Genomic DNA, 16,907 nt, shown 5'->3' with positions numbered 1-16,907 from the left:
ATATACTCAAAATGGATGAAATATCTATATGTGAGACTAGAATCCATCAAAATCCTAGAGGAGAACATAGGCAACAACTTTTTTGGTCTCTCCCACCTCAAATTCTTGCAAGATGCAACTATGAAGGCAAGGGAAAGAAAAGCAAAAATGAACTATTGTGATTTTATCAATAAAAAAGCTTCTGCATAGCAAAAGAAACAGTCAACAAAAGTGAAAGTCAACCTACAGAATGGGAGAAGACATTTGCAAATGACATATCAGATAAAGGGCTAGTATCCAAGATCTATAAAGAACTTCTTAAACTCAACAGCAAAGAAACAAACAATCCAATCATGAAATGGGCAAAAGACATGAACAGAAATTTCACCAAAGAATATGTACACATGGCCAACAAGCACATGAGAAAATGCTCCTCATCACTTGCCATCAGGGACATACAAATCAAAACCGCGATGATATACTACCTCACACCAGTGAAAATGGTGAAAATTAACAAGGCAGGAAACAACAAATGTTGGAGAGGATGTGGATAAAAGGGAACCCTCTTGCACTGTTGGTGGGAATGTGAACTGGTACAGCCACTCTGGAAAACTGTGTGGAGGTTCCTCAAAGAGGTAAAGTAGAGTTACCTTACAACTCAGCAATTGCACTGCTGGGGATTTACCCCAAAGATACAGATGCAGTGAAACATCAGGACATTTGCACCCCAATGTTTTTAGCAGCAATGTCCACAATAGCCAAACTGTGGAAGGAGCCTTGGGGTCCATCAAAATATGAATGGATAAAGAGTGGAATGCACACAATGGAATATTAATCAGCCATTAGAAAGGATGAATACCCACTATTTGCTTCAGTGTGGATGGAACTGGAGGGTAATATGCTGAGTGAAGTTAGTCAATCAGAGGAGGACATTCATCACATGGTTTCATTCATATGGGGAATATAAAAAATAGTGAAAGGGATCATATGGTAAAGAAAAGAAAATGAGTGAGAAAAATCAGAGAGGGTGACAAAACATAAGAGACTCCTAACTCAAACGAACTAGGGGTGGTGGAAGGGGAGGAGGGCGGGTGTTGGAGGGGAAGGGGTGACGGGCACTGAGGTGGACACTTGACGGGATGAGCACTGGGTGTTTTACTGTATGTTGGTAAATTGAACACCAATAAAAATTAATTAAAAAAAAAAAAGAGACTCCTAACTCTGGGAAATGAACCAGGGGTAGAGGAAGGGGAACTTGGCAGTGGGATGGGGTGACTGGGTGATGGGCACTGAGGTGAGCAATTGATGGGATGAGCACTGGGTGTTATATGTTGGCAAATTGAACTCCAATAAAAAGATGCACCAAAAATGGGGGAAAAAAAGAAGACAACTTCACTTACAATTGCACCAAAAAACAATAAAATACCTATGAATAAACCTAACCAATGAGATAAGAGAGCTATACTCTGAAAACTATTGAAGACTTATTAAGGAAATTGAAGAGGACACAAACAATGGGAAGCCATTTCATGCTCTTGGATTGGAAGACCAAACATTGTTAAAATGCCTAACCTACTCAAACCAATCTATATATTTAATGCAATGCTTGTGAAAATACTACCAGTATTTTTCACAGAGGTATAACAAACCATCCTAAAATTTTTATGGAAACACAAATATCTCTTAATAGGCAAAGCAACACTGAAAGAGAAAAAACAGGCATCATTATTCCAGATTTCAAGCTATATTACAAAGCTATAGTCATCAAGACAGTATGGTACTGGTACAAAAAATAGACACTCAGGTCGATGAGACAGAATAGAAAATCCAGAAATTTACCCCAACTGTATGGTCAACTAATCTTTGGCAAACCAGGAAAGAATATCTATTGGAGAAAATGCAATATCTTTAAGCAGTCATGTTTGGGAAACTGGACAGTAGAATGAAACTAGACTACTTCCTTACAACATATACAAACATAAATTCAAAATGGTGGAAGATCTAATGTGATACAAGAAACTATCAAAATCTTAGAAGACAGCATAGACAGCAATATCTTTGACATCAGCGATAGCAATTTCTTACTAGATGTGTCTCAAGAGGCCCCGGAAACAAAAACATAAATGAACTATTGGGACTTCATCAAGATAAAAATATTCTGCACAGTGAAGGAAACAATCAACAAAAAGGTGGTCTCTGGAATGTTGAAGATATTTGCAAATGACATATCTCATAAAGGGTTAATATCCAAAATTAATAGAGAGCTTATCAAACTCAGCATCTAAAAACAAATAATCCAGTTAAGAAATGGATAGAAGACATGAACAAACAATATTCTAAAGCATACAACCAGTTGCCTAAGAAACACACATCACTCATCATTAGGGAAATACAAATCAAAACATGATGATAAAAAAACATGGTGATATATTATCTCACAGTTGTCAAAATGGCTAAAATTAACAATACAAGAAATGACAGGTGTTGGCAAGAATGTGTAAAAGGGGAACGACACTTGACGGGATGAGCACTGGGTGTTTTTCTGTATGTTGGTAAATTGAACACCAATAAAAATTAATAAAAAAAAAAAGAAAAAAAAAAGGGGGAACCCCCGTGCATTGTTGGATGGGAATTGAAACTGGCACAGCCATTCTAGAAAAGAGTAAGCAAGTTCCTCAAAAAGTTCAAAACAGAACCACCCTGTGACCCAGCAATTGCACTAATAGGTATTTACCAAAATGTTACAAAAATACAGATTTAAAGGGATATATGCAGCCCCATGTTTATAGCATCATTATTAACAACAGCCAGATTATGGAGAGGTTCAAAAGGTCCATCAATTGATGAATGGATAAATAAGATTTTCTATGCATATATAGTATTATATTATAAATATATATATAAATAGTATTATATATAAATGCTATATATTAAATATATATTATTATACATTACAATATTATACATTACAATATATATTATTATACGTACTATATTATTATACATTACAATCGAATATTACTCAACCATAAGAAGAATGAAGTCTTGCCATTTTCTAGGACATAAATGGAGTTACTGTATTATACTAAGTGAAATAAGTCAGTCAGAGAAAAATAATACCATATGATTTCACTCATATGTGGAATTTGAGAAACAAAAGAGATGAGTATATTGGAAAGGCAAAAAAGAAAAAAAAAGGAGAAAGGGAAGCAAACCATAAGAGATTCTTATGATGCAGGGAGGTGGGTTAGCCATGAGCTACATAGGTGATGGGTATTAAGGTGTTGTATGTAAGTGATGAATCACTGAATTCTACTCCTGAAGCCAACATTGCACTGTATGTTAACTAACTAGAAGTTAGGGTGAATGGGTGACAGGCACTGAGGGGGACACTTGACTGGATGAGCACTGGGTGTTATTCTGTATGTTGGTAAATTGAACACCAATAAAAAATTAGTTTATTAAAAATAAATAAATAAAAGTAGCAAACAGATTGAAACTGGGTGTTAGGAAAAAAAGGTGAGACAAGCTGGAGCCATAGTTTATACATGAATGATGATCCTTTGTTATGTCATTAAACATTCAAGGATTGAGTGTATGAGTAAAGGTGAAAGAATTAAGTTAACTGAGTCTTTAGTTGAAATGTTTTATTTCAAATAAAACTTTCTGTGGCAAATGATTTTATTAATGTTTGTAGAAGCTTAAGTCTAAATATTAAACCTTGCTAAGAATATTTTCTTCATATTGATCAACCCACAGAATAACTGACATTTTCATAATTAAGATTTTAAACATCTATAAAAATTGATAGCAAGTGTGCCATCTCTAATTACAAGGAAAACTGCTTTTAAATTAGAAATATGTAGAAGAAAGTGTAAAAGTGTTATTTTATGACAGGTAACTGTCTCTCTTCCTGTACCATCTCCATTCAATCCATCCCACACTGCCCTCAGATTAATCTCTCTAATGGGTTCCTGTTATATCTTTACTGCTACATATTGTATATTTTTAGCATAAAATTAACTGAGTATAATGTGTTTAACTTGCTTCAAGAAAAGTTGTCTAAAGATGAGAAAACATTCCCCCCATCATAACACAATGAATTAACAAGTCATTGCCTGGAAAGTTCATTATTAAGGTTTAACTGCATTTGCATGTATTGTAGTGGATCCTGTCACAACTCTCTGATTCAAATAGGTAAGGGAGAGAGTGCCTGGGTGTTTCAGTTTGTTGAGCATCTGACTTCAGCTCAGGTCATGATCTTTGGATCCTGGAAAGAGATCCATGCAGGGTTCCCCATTCAGTGGGGAGTCTGCTTGTCCCTCTTCCTCCTTTTTTTTTTTTCCTCTTCTTCCTTTGACTCCCTCCCCTTCTTTCCCCCCTTTCTCTGCCCCCTTACTCTGCCCTTCCCCCCCCCCCCCCCGCTTATGGCTCCTGACAGCTCTCTCTCCCTCAGATAAATAAATAAATAAATAAATAAATAAATAAATAAATAAATAAATTATTTTTTTTAAATAAAAATTAAAAAACCCAAATAAGTAAGGGAAATTGTTGATGGAGCATAAATCAGTTCCAAAAATTTTAATAAATATGCCTGGATATCCTAGGCAGTCTTACTTTTACTAAATCAGTGTGTTTACTTTCCTGAAATTTCCGTCTTCCATATGTCTAATGTATCAGGACTTAAAACATTGTCCCTGACTGTGTTCTCAGTTCTATCATTTAGTTTAAAACTAGAAACTTTAGAGAAAGATTGCAATGTAACTGAGATAATGCATAAAAGGGGAAATCTCACATGGATAGTATGAGGTCAATAGAGGGGACTTTGTTTAAAACATTAAGGAGCTGAGCTTCAGAATTATCATCAACATCTAGGCATTTTATATATGAGATTAATTCCACCTTTTCTGATGATAGCTTACTAGCTGCATACCTACCTTTCTTTTTACAATCTCATAATGTAGCTGCTCATATTATTCAAGAGACAATTGAACCATGTAAAATTTATAAAAGGTTCAGATTTGATTTCAATAACTCACTGAGAAAGAAAAGTTGTGTTTTGTGTCTATATACTGTGTGTGGGCATACATGCATGAACATGAGTGCAAACACGAAGAAACCATACTGATTTGTTTCCATTACCTATAACATCTGATGGATTTCTATCACTTTTAATGAGGAATCACTTACTTATGTGTATGATTGCGCTAGTTTTTCTCTATCAAGTTCAAGTTGAAATGACAAAATTTTGGTTCACTATCAGTTTACACTTTTCTAATACTAAAAGCTGCTAATGAAAGAATTATCTTCTTGGCATTGTAATTGTTCAAATACTAATTATGTGCCTCCCTTTGAGATATCAGGCTACTGATGATCTTCAAAGGTCCTCCCATACACCCATTAGTCTAAGATTCTATTATAAGTTATTTTTGGATCATCATCCACAGAGACATTTTTCCCTGAGTAAGAAGGCACAACGTTGGTGTTTGTTGATGGAGGGGAGCCTTCATGACCAAATCCCTCAGCATTCATTTATACACGTAGTAGTTGGGAAGAGTGACAATTGGATCTCCAAAAATTTTAGGTACTTTAAAAGAGATGAGAAGACCCTTATACTAGAATTATCATTAAGAATGACAGTCTTATGATTATGCCTGAAGGTAGGAGCAGTTGTTTTCCCCCACCACTAGTGCATAAGCAGTGAACTTGAGATCACAGTCCCTGAAATTTGCATGCAGCTAATCAAGCTCCTCTAGCCAGTCTCAGGATAAATGTAAAGTATACAATCTCCAAGGAGAGGGAAATGATGTAATGCTGATCCTCCCAACCCTAGAAGATAGCTTATACCTAAGAAATAATTGATATACAGTGAATCCACTTCCCTGCAATGAAGGAATTCCTGTCTTGTGCTCTTTTCTCAAGACTAAGGTTCTTATGTTGTCAGAGGAGGGGGGGGAAGTGGTGAGGAGGAGGTGGTGGAAGGGTGGTCAAGGGTTCGCATTGAAATAAAAAGCAATCCTATCCCAGGAAACATGAGGGTGCAGAGTGGGTTTCAATTCCAGTATTTTCTGCTCCCATTCTCCTCAGAAGGGCCAATGAGGTGAGCTTCAAATAATCAGAAGAATCCCATAGTTGCTTCTACTTCCTAGGAAGTACCAGCTATCCACCAGACTCAGAATCAAATTGCCCCAACAACGTTAAGCCAGTGTGGATAACTGCTACCAGATGAGGTTAAACCACAGACAGTAGTGAGCACCTGGAACCCTGAGGGTTGGGCAGCAAAGGGCACATGCTTCCTCTGGTCATTGCGTTCAGCTTTGAATTATGCAATCCTGCATATCATGTGATTGACTCTTTGGTACCCTTTTTATTGCGTTATGGTGGGAGGAGGTCATACTACCAGAGCAGGCCTGTTTAGCCACCAAAAACTCTGAGAGATATTTCTCTTCCAAAGCAGAGGATGAGCTTACAATCATCTTAGGACTCTTAAAACTTCCATAAATAAGGGTGATAAAGAGGTGATGGTGAGAAGAAACATCTGGAAGTAAGCAATATGATTCCGAATTAGAAGACCTACAGTCTGTGGTGAGCCAGCTGTGGAATGCAACACATCTTTTATAAGGCACGGTGAAGAGTAGAAGTAGCAATGTGTAGGAATAACTGAGAGGCTCTTTGATGAACCAGAATTTAGAAAGACTCAAGGATTTTAGTGGGAATGAACCAAAGAGAAGGTGAAGACATTTTAGATTAACTAGGGTAGGGCCACAATTTTGGTTTTGGTTTTCATTAGGCTTTTTAAAAATCTAGCCTTGGTTTTTTATTAGACTACAATGAATATTTGGATGTACAGAAGTTTCTTTGGGTCAGAATAGATACATGCCGTTTCCATTTTCTTGTTCTTCACTGGAGGTGGTTCTCAAGAAGAAACTTTTCAGAAAAAAACAGATGTTCAGAAATGATTTTACAGTTTTTTATTTACCACATTTTTTTCTGTTTCCCAATACAACCCTTCCTCCTAAAAGCAAGTTCACTAAGCACACACAGCCAGGAAATGGCAATCTGGTGTGATTCAATTGAACAATTTAGGACAAGAATATTGGCCTATTTAAACTAGTGAACTGAAATAAGATGGATGTTCATATTTGTTTGGAAATAACCAAACCAGAGAAAGTTTTGCAAATACCAACCTAGTTCCTGAATTTTGATTTGCATTATAAATTTACTTCAATGACTGCAGTTGGCAATTTGAAAATAAAAACTCAGTGACAACTGACAAAATAAAAATGCTTTTATTCATACTGAAGTTTAGCAAGTACATTTTTAACAAAGAAGGTGTACTTTAACTTATATATGGCAGAACAGAGAAACCATACATATGTTTCTAGTCTCTAACACATTACTGCATTGTTTTTCCTTAAAAGACAAAAATCAAGCTGAAGTGAGCATAGAAAAGCATCATATATGGTCAGGTTACTTTACCCATTAGATTAGGATTTAGCTCATATTCTTAAACTGATCAATCGAATGCAAGGACAAAGTTTACATCATTGCATTTAAACTGTACACATGTTCCTATTTTAATGTAACAGACTGAATAGATGCTTCAGTAAACAAAGCTTTGTTGATAAACACAATTGCAATAATTCCATGTTGAATAGTTTCAGAGATAAACTGGAATCATAAGCATCTTCATTTATGTAAAGCCAGTGAGGACCTTTCAGGCCGAATAAAACTGTTGTGCCATTGCTAAACAGTAATAGTTACCTCCTTTAAAAAAAAGAAAACAAGTTAGTTCTTCTGAGGAATAATTCTGATATGTGCTTAAAAATACTGAACTTCTATTTTCAGGAACCTAAATCATCTGATGTAACAGGATTTATTTAATATTGGTAAAATTTAAAATTTCTTAACACATCTATTGTTATTGGGTCAGTTTTCAAAGATCTTTCATTTTTTGCTACAGCATCTGTTCTTCTCACAGCACTGAAGACCTTGAAGACTGATAAGACTTCTTTCATAAAATGTGATATCTACAGTTATCCACATGACTGTTGCGTTTTGCACATAATGATATGTTCAAGATCCCTATGATTTACCACAACAAGGAGAAAAGAGTGTCTGGCTATCATCTAAGGTAATGATAGCTTTGTACATTTAGAATTTCCCCTCCCCAGACTAACCCTGAGACTATGTATACTGCATGAAGGGAGACTAGTTCTGATTACCAATTTAACCATGTGTTTGGTCAAACTTAAATGTTGGCAATCAAAAGAATGCATACTATCCATATTTGTTTGTATGGATAAAATTATACTTGGAAACAATTTTCCAAAAGGAATTCTACCTCCTTTTGTCTAACCTTGCTCTTTTTGATAGTCATGGGTTATGACCTGAGTCTCTATCCAACTACATCATAAAAATTTGACTTTGGTCACAAAAGAAGAACGAGGAAATAAAGTGGGATGTACAAGTCCATCACCCATGCTTAAGAAACAATGAAAGTCTCTATTTATGAGTCGAATATATCAAATTTGCATAGAAAGGAAAGTACATTATCATTTTTGGACTGATATGCTTAGTCTAAGATATTAATTCAGTCTGGTCAAAATTTAGCATTGTCAGGAGGAAAATATATCTTTTAAGCCTTGTGTATAAAATCTTTAAAATATTTCTTTTTTTCTCTATATAGATATTGTGTTGAGTGAGTGGAATTATCTGGATAATACTTCAGAACCAAAAATAAAGATAATGGTAAAGTAATAGAAGAATAAAAGTCTATGTTAGTCAGATGACCTAGAGGGCCAAACTTCATTAGAGGGCAACCAGATATTTTGCCAAAAATCCTGTAGAATTCACTTGAACTTTACCTAGGACAGGAACAAAACAATGTTTGAATTTGGGGGAACTGTTTAGTAGTCTATCACCCCAGAAAATTGGTCAAATTCCTTTGTGGCATCTACGAGTAGTCATTATGAAAACTCGCCAGATCGTTGCTGTTTTCCAGTTTACCTCATTTTCTGTGTAAACAGCCTGAATGTCAAAGGAAAGCTCTTCAGCATCAAATGGAAAACAGGATTGAATTTTATACAATGTAGCTAAAGCTAAAATCATGCAATATAAATTGTGAACATTACAAACTTGAAACAAAACAAAATAATATCTTATAAAAAAGGCCCATAAGCACAGTAACAAATGGTAAAAAGCAATCACCATTTTCCCTTTAGAAAAATGATTTCTGAAAAATCTCTCTTACTATGTTTAATTACTGCCTTAAAAAAAAGACAAACATATCTGCCCATACCCTTCATTAAATGTGCTTGTTTAGAAGGCCTACCAGGAGCTATTTCTACAGAAGCTCAAAAATCCAAAGAAAAACTAGGCTAACAAGAAGATGACAGTATTAATATGAATTAATTTTCCCACCTAGAATACAATAAATTGAGATTTCATAGTGGTAAAACTTTTTCTCCTAACTTAGATGATACTAGCAAAATAGACTCTTGTGCAGCATGCTGTATAATGGCTGAGATTGTTACTGTTTTACATATATCAATACTGAGTGATAATAAGGAAGGAGCCAATATTGACCTGCTAATTGACATTGATGCTTACAGCAATCTCAATGTTTGCCACATTTCAATTTCAAAATGCATTTAGCTATAATATGAGTGATGTATCATTTAGTAGTAGCTGTCAAAGTAAACTCCTAGATAAAACAAAAACATCTGGAACCATAAATAGAGGAGAGCTGTAGCTGAATTTCTTTTTTTTTTTTTAAATTAACTTTTATTGGTGTTTAATTTACCAACATACAGAAAAACACCCAGTGCTCATCCCGTCAAGTGTTTCAATCCAAACCCAGCATGCTCATTTCATTTGGAACAGGAAATAGCCAATTAGTAATTAAATGTTTCATGTTTTTAAGAAGGTTTGCACTTGAGTTCCAAAAGAGATTATCTAATATTCATTCTAGATATAAACAAAATTAAAAAAAATAATAAAAAAATAAAAAAATAAATAAATAAAAATAAAAAATAAAAAATAAAAAATAAAAAAAAAACAAAATTAAAGATCAGAGAGAGCAACCAACAAAACCTCTTTAGAAGAATGTTAGGAAGCTTGAGAATTTATAAGGAGCAATACACACTAACATTTGGAAAGAGCTGCCGCAGTTTATTGCTTTAAGATTTCCGAGATAAGTCAAAGGGGGATTTGATATACACAAATGTGATCTTTTAAAATAAAAATGAAGGTCCATATAGTCCTGTTAGCACAGCACTGCCTGATATAGGCATACACCATGGCACAGGAGTCTGGTGTGGTCCCCTTCCTACAGGAGGTGAGCCTCTGCTGATCAATTGAATTATCTTTAAAGAACCATGCCTGGTTGTTTCAAACCCAAAAAGTGTGAGACTTGCCTTCTGTAGCATACATCTGAAGCTTATGAAAGTAAAAAGCTAAAAATCACGTGTCACAAAAAAGGCAGATATGTGGGGAAAGACCAGAAACAACAACAACAACAACAAAAAGATTTCTTATAGTTCAGTCAAGCACAATGAAACACATCTATTTGTTAAAAGACTCGTTTGTTTTTAAGTTACTTAGTTAATTTGAAAATGCTCTTCAATTTCCCCTATAGTTTAGTACGCGTTTGACTATCAGATAATAATGAGACATTTCTGGATGCTGTATTTTTAATCACACCTATTTGTTATTCAGTTCAGATATCTGATATTAATAATTTTTTAAAAAATTGTATTTGCCTCAATCCATGATTGTTTTTCTTATCCGTGATTTATTTCTAATTTGGCATTGTTTCCCTGAAGTAGATTAAAGCGGCACACTTACTCTATGGATGTAGACCTTCTATAGTCTATCAAGAACACAGGAAGTCAAATTCCTGTGCCTTAAGAGATTCCTTCAGAGCATGGAATGACTCGAATGTCACATTGATATGAATTAATGTAACATTTAAAACTGTGTAGAGTAGGTGGCCATTGTATGTATTGTTGTGCAAAAAAGGGAACTGATTATTGGAGAATGGATTAAAAAAGCAGTTGGAATTTTGCATAGGATGAGTGGTGCTTTTGTCACATCATCAATTAATTCTAGGGCAGATGTAAAAATAACATAATAGATTCGATTTTGCTTGGTGTAAGGAGGGCATATTAGGATGAGACATTAAAACTTTTTGATCACTAGAATGCCACTTAACACTTGGAATACTGCTCTATTACATTCTCAGGAGGCATAAAAATAATGACAGGTATTTGCCACCAGCCTTTGGTTCAGACCTCCATTTAGTAAATGGTTAAAGATATTTAAGGCAATTTCCTGGACAATTCAAGCCAAATGATCCATTTGATTCTAATTACGGGAACATCTTAGGCATCTGGTCATGTCTAGATCATAGAGTGAACAATAGAAAATAACCATGATGTGAGTGGTCCATCATATCTGCCTTTCTTATGTCTATAGATTTTTCAGTCTGTTTAGTTGTTGATAGCTTAATAAAGAGGAAGCAGGATTGGAGATGGGAGGAGAGCAGAAAAGAATAAGGGGGATATTTTTAGCAGCTTGGGTATGTGTTTTTATCATTGCCTTCTTTATAAATAAGGAATGTGCTAGTATCAAGGGATTAAATGACTTGTTTTACTCTCAACAAATCAAAGGAAGAATTAGATATGGCAAAATCTGCAAACTAGATCTGTCTATATTCCCTTAAAGAACACTACAAGTGTGTTTTTTATTTGTTTGTTTTTGTTTTTGTTTAGAAAAGTGAGCTCCAATTCAGTGATAACAAATATTGGTCATTTGCACAAATGAGTTACCTCCTCACATATTTCCTGTTAAATCCCAGGTCAGCCAAATATAAAGCTATTTCACAGTAATCACAGCTTAAAGTGGATGTGCCTACATTTAAGTTTCTGCCACAGTATTTAGAAATAGCATTTTCTCTGTCTCAAAAATTATAGCACCTACTTAACACACTACAATGCTGTGTGGATTAATGTGATAACATTTATGAAGCACTATGAACTCCATGGAAGAAAGGGGTTATAAAAGTGTAAAGTATCATTTTCAATCATCATTATGATTATCCCCTAAAAACTTATGAAGCTTATTCACTAGCACATTTTCCCAGTACGTGCAAGGTTCTATTTATCCCTAATGAACAAATACTAATTGAAGATTCCATATTTTAAGAATTTGAGTATTAATTCTAAAGAATTACAGCACTAGATAAGCAGGTAACTGCTACAGCACTCTACTCGTGCCTATGATCAGTTGGAGTTCCGGCATCAGTGTTCAGGCTGCACAGAAAAAAACAATAAGACCTGGTCAAAATTTTATTACGACAAAGAAAATCCTCAATCCATCTACTCAATGAACTTCTCTGAAAACCACAAACTGGCTTTATAGTATTTTGCTGTGCTATATATGTTCAAGATTTGAATAAATCTCTGTGTGGTAAATGTATTACTTTATTAGGCTTAGCCCTTAAACATATATTCATTGATGTGAGTTTCACTCTATTAAAAATGAAATCATACAAAGGTGAGCAAAACTGTAGATTTACAGTAGTTTAAAGCTTATTCTTATTATCTAGAGGTTATACTGACAATATAAAAATAGTGTAAATGATATTTCCTAACTCTAAAATATGCTTATGAGCCTCTTGTGTATGTTCTACTGTTTTACAACCTGCAGTGAAATGCATGACTAGCTTAACAAGCCAGGCATTAAGAAATGTTTTTCCCCCTTCATAATCTAAAACATGAATAAATGGCCACACCATTTTCCCTGAATCAAAATCTTTTTTAATGATTGCAATTTCCCCTCTGGATGAGATTTCCTTCCCTGACAGGATGGTAATTTGAAAGTAACTTTTCACTGTGTATTTTTTGTTATATATCTCTATATCTCTATATATCTGTCTATCTTATTGAAGTTCGATTTGCCAACATATTAAATATAGCTGACACACGGGGTTACATTAGCTTCAGGTGTACAACATAGTGATTCAATACCTCTATATGTTGTTTTATGCTCACCACAAGTGTAGCTACCATCTGTCACCACACAGGGCTATTACAATATCATTGACTATTCTCTATGCTTAGTCTTTTATTCCTGTGGCTTGTTCATTCCATAATTAGAAGCCTGTATTTGCTTTTTAAAAAGCTGCAAAGAGGGGCAGCCCCAGTGGCCCAGTGATTTAGCGCTGGCTTCAACCCAGGGCCTGGTCCTGGAGACCTGGGATGGAGTCCCACGTCGGGCTCCCTGCATGAAACCTGCTTCTCCTTCTGCCTGTGTCTGTCTGGGTGTCTCTCATGAATAAATAAATAAAATATTTAAAAAATAATAATAAAAAATAAAAAAGCTGCAAAGAAATTAGTTTATTATGCTTTTGAAGGTTTAATTTATGTTTTGAAAAAGCTATTTTTCCCACTCAGAGCTCATGTTTTCTTCCAAGTGTTTCTTCACCACTTAATCACTTATATAAACAATGGGATTAGGGAGTGTACTTGATATGATGAGCCCTGGGTGTTGTATGCAAGTGATGATTCACTGAATTCTACTCCTGAAACCAACATTGCACTGTATGTTAACTAACTGGAATTTAAATAAAAAATTGAAAAAAAAAAGTGCACCTGTGTTGATATGCACTGGGTATTGTATATAACTGTTGAATCACTAAGTTGTACACTAATATTACACTGATGTTAACTAACTGGAATTTAAGTAAAAACTATAAAAAAGACAATGAGATTTCCTTAAGAACTGATAGGATTCATCACAGGCATACTTTGGGCTATCAAACGTTTCTTTTGGGGTATCTGCCTTATTCATGAACTAATGACAATATTTTGTAAATGATTTCTCCAGCTAAGTAGTAAGTTTTATGTTTTCTTTACATCACTTAACTAGTGATGTGTTTCTAATCTTCAAATGGGCGCTATGTTATTTGGTACTAAATAAGATCACATCTGAAAGGCCATGTTTTTCTAGCCTGAATAAGAAAGAGATAAAACAATGTGCTGGTTACTGTTCCACTTCACTCTTAGGTTCAATCCAAATTAAATATTCAGTCAATTATGAGCTCTACCTGTTTGTGGAAACATATTCAGAATGTGGCATTGGAGATTTGCATTTGCAAATCAAATAAGTGATAATAATTTGGGGTCCAGTTAAATATGGAGCTACTAATTTGAGAATAGGAAAAGTAGACTAATGAAAGAATGGGGCAGATAATAAAATAGTATAGCATTTGATTACTCTTTGTCTAGAGAAAGCATTGTTTTAGAGTCATTGTTTAACACGGTCTTACATTGATTTTATAAGTCCTAAAAAAATCAAAGTTTCTTGAAAATCATAATCACTTCACTATTAGCTCCCCAAAATTTCTGATATTTATACTCCAATCAAAACAAAGATCAGTACAGGTTTTCTTTTCTTTGCGAATTGTATCACAATGGAACATGAAACTTTCTTGCTCACTTTTAACTCACTTTGTGAATTAATTCTTTATCTTTTTCACTATTATTTAATCTCTGGTCTTTGTAAGACCCACCCTAAAAAGGTGGAATGGATACACTTCTATTCTCACATGAGGATAAATTATAAAAAATATATTTACCGTAACTGTATACGGAAGAGAATACATTTTAAAGGAAGTTTTATACGTCAATTACATGCCAAATATTTCATTCCTATTAAAATCTACACATGAAAACAAATGCTAACTTCATATGTATTTTATTGGGCACAGTAATAATGAAATCCAGTATTTGTCATACTTGTCAGAAAGTAAGGATCTAACTTATTGAAGAGAATAATTAGGCAAATATTATAATTACTATTTTACTAAAATTAAGGCAGAGAGAAGTTAAATTACTTCTCAAGCTTAGTAACTGAGTTAGCCAGCTAGTGACTGAAAAATTCTGACTACTAGACAACTGCTCTTCCTACATTGTGTCTTCCAAAGACCACTTATAAAATGTCAGTAAAAGTGCATGTGTCTAGTACACAGATTTGCAAATTTGAGTCACACTAAGAGCTCTAGATGTACTTGAATTCTACTTTCCTGCAGAGAAAAGAAAGGAAAAGAGAGAATAAATGAAAACTAGTATTTATGGAACACTGACTATGTTAGGAGCCACACTAAGCCATTCTAAGCACTTGTGTCACATATGGAACGCCATATTTTTAAACTACTTCTTATAAATAATGCCATGGTGAAAAGTTGCTTATGTTTCTATGTCATTCCTCTAAAAATCTAAGGTTATATTACCCATCTTCCATAAGTGTATAAATCACAAAATATTTTGTAAATAAAGGACAAATTTATTTGAGTTTTATTTAGGATGCATATTGTAAATATTTTAATATAATATTTAAAAATACAATTAAGTTATTTTTATAACTTTTAATTACTCCTTTTGTATGTTTAACTCATAGAAAAACACCATAATCCTACATTTCAAAGGAATCAAAATGTACAATCAAAATATGGAGGAAAATAAAAATGGAAGTAATGGGAAAACATTAAATGTTTACTTGAACATTAAAAATAGCCACATCCAACATATCCCATAGACAGTTGGAATGCAGTTACCAGGAGATTGTGAAATTTGAGTTGCAGATTTTGCTTCACACATTTTATTTTATTTTTATTTATTTATTTATTTTTTTTGCTTCACTCATTTTAAATGGCTACTCTCCAATGTTGAGATCAACATGATATTCATTTGTATTTTTTAAAAGATAGAGCACTTAAACATTTATGAGATAATAATAGGGAAATAGTGAAGAAATGTTTATAAACAGGCTGTTTTCTTTAAACTTAAAAGAGAAATTGGTGAAAATGTTGTCCAAATAATCATTTGCATTATTGATATAAAGTAGATTTCAATTTAAGTATGCAGATTATTACTAAGGTTAATTTTCATGCACTAAACAAGTCAATTATAAACGGGGGGGGTCAACAGATTGGGGGGATGTCAAGAAGGTCTGTATAAAATTTAAAGAATGATTTTCTTTACATTTACTTTAATTTCCAAAACTGATTGCTATATGGTTATTATAAATGAGAAAGAAGTTCCTTATAGCAAACAAATAAGACTTTATGCTAATGGACCACAGTAAAGAATCCTGGCTTAAGTTATATAACTGAGGATCTGTTAAGGTTTGTTCTGATAGATGATGTGAGTTTTGCCACAAATAGAAATATTTCTTCCTATTTTTATTTCAGCTTCTCTACACAGTTTTAAATAGGAAAGAGAGCTTTATTTGTGTAATTTTTTTTATTTGTGTAATTTTTATAACTACTTCCCACTCTCTGCAAAGTTTTAAGGCAAAGGTGATTATTTAATTAGAGTTGGTTTTAGACTATTTTTGTTTAAAACTAGAAAATCTTTCTTCTACCTAGGTCCCAATGCATTGTTTTGCATAGGATAATATTACAGTCTAGTTAAACATCCTAGCTAGCTGACTATGAGAGATTATAACAGGATGGATTGAAAGTGATAATATCAACATGAATTGACAATGAGGTTAATGGGTGAGGGGGTTAAGATTCCAATGTTTTAGAACCCACTATCAATAGCAAGCCAATCAACTTCTCCAAGGATATTTCCCTACTTAAGAAATGGGGGTTAATCATACCTTTCTTAACTATCATACAGAGATAATCCTGGTAGAAGATGTGTATTAAGAGTGGCACAAAGACAAAATCTTCTTTCTGATGGAATTGTTACTAATGAAATAACTAAAAATAAGCCTAGGCTTGCCACATGTTGTTAAATGGAGCAGAAAAACTTAGCCAAATATATATAAAAAAAGTCTTCTATGGGAAGGGACACTGGAGGGAATGGGAAGGGAATATCTTAAATTGATGTATTCTTTGAGTTCCTAGATGAAGCTAT

This window comes from Vulpes lagopus, chromosome X (genome assembly GCF_018345385.1).
Source record: "Vulpes lagopus strain Blue_001 chromosome X, ASM1834538v1, whole genome shotgun sequence".
NCBI classification, from domain to species: domain Eukaryota; kingdom Metazoa; phylum Chordata; class Mammalia; order Carnivora; family Canidae; genus Vulpes; species Vulpes lagopus.
This window is presented reverse-complemented; position numbering follows the sequence as displayed.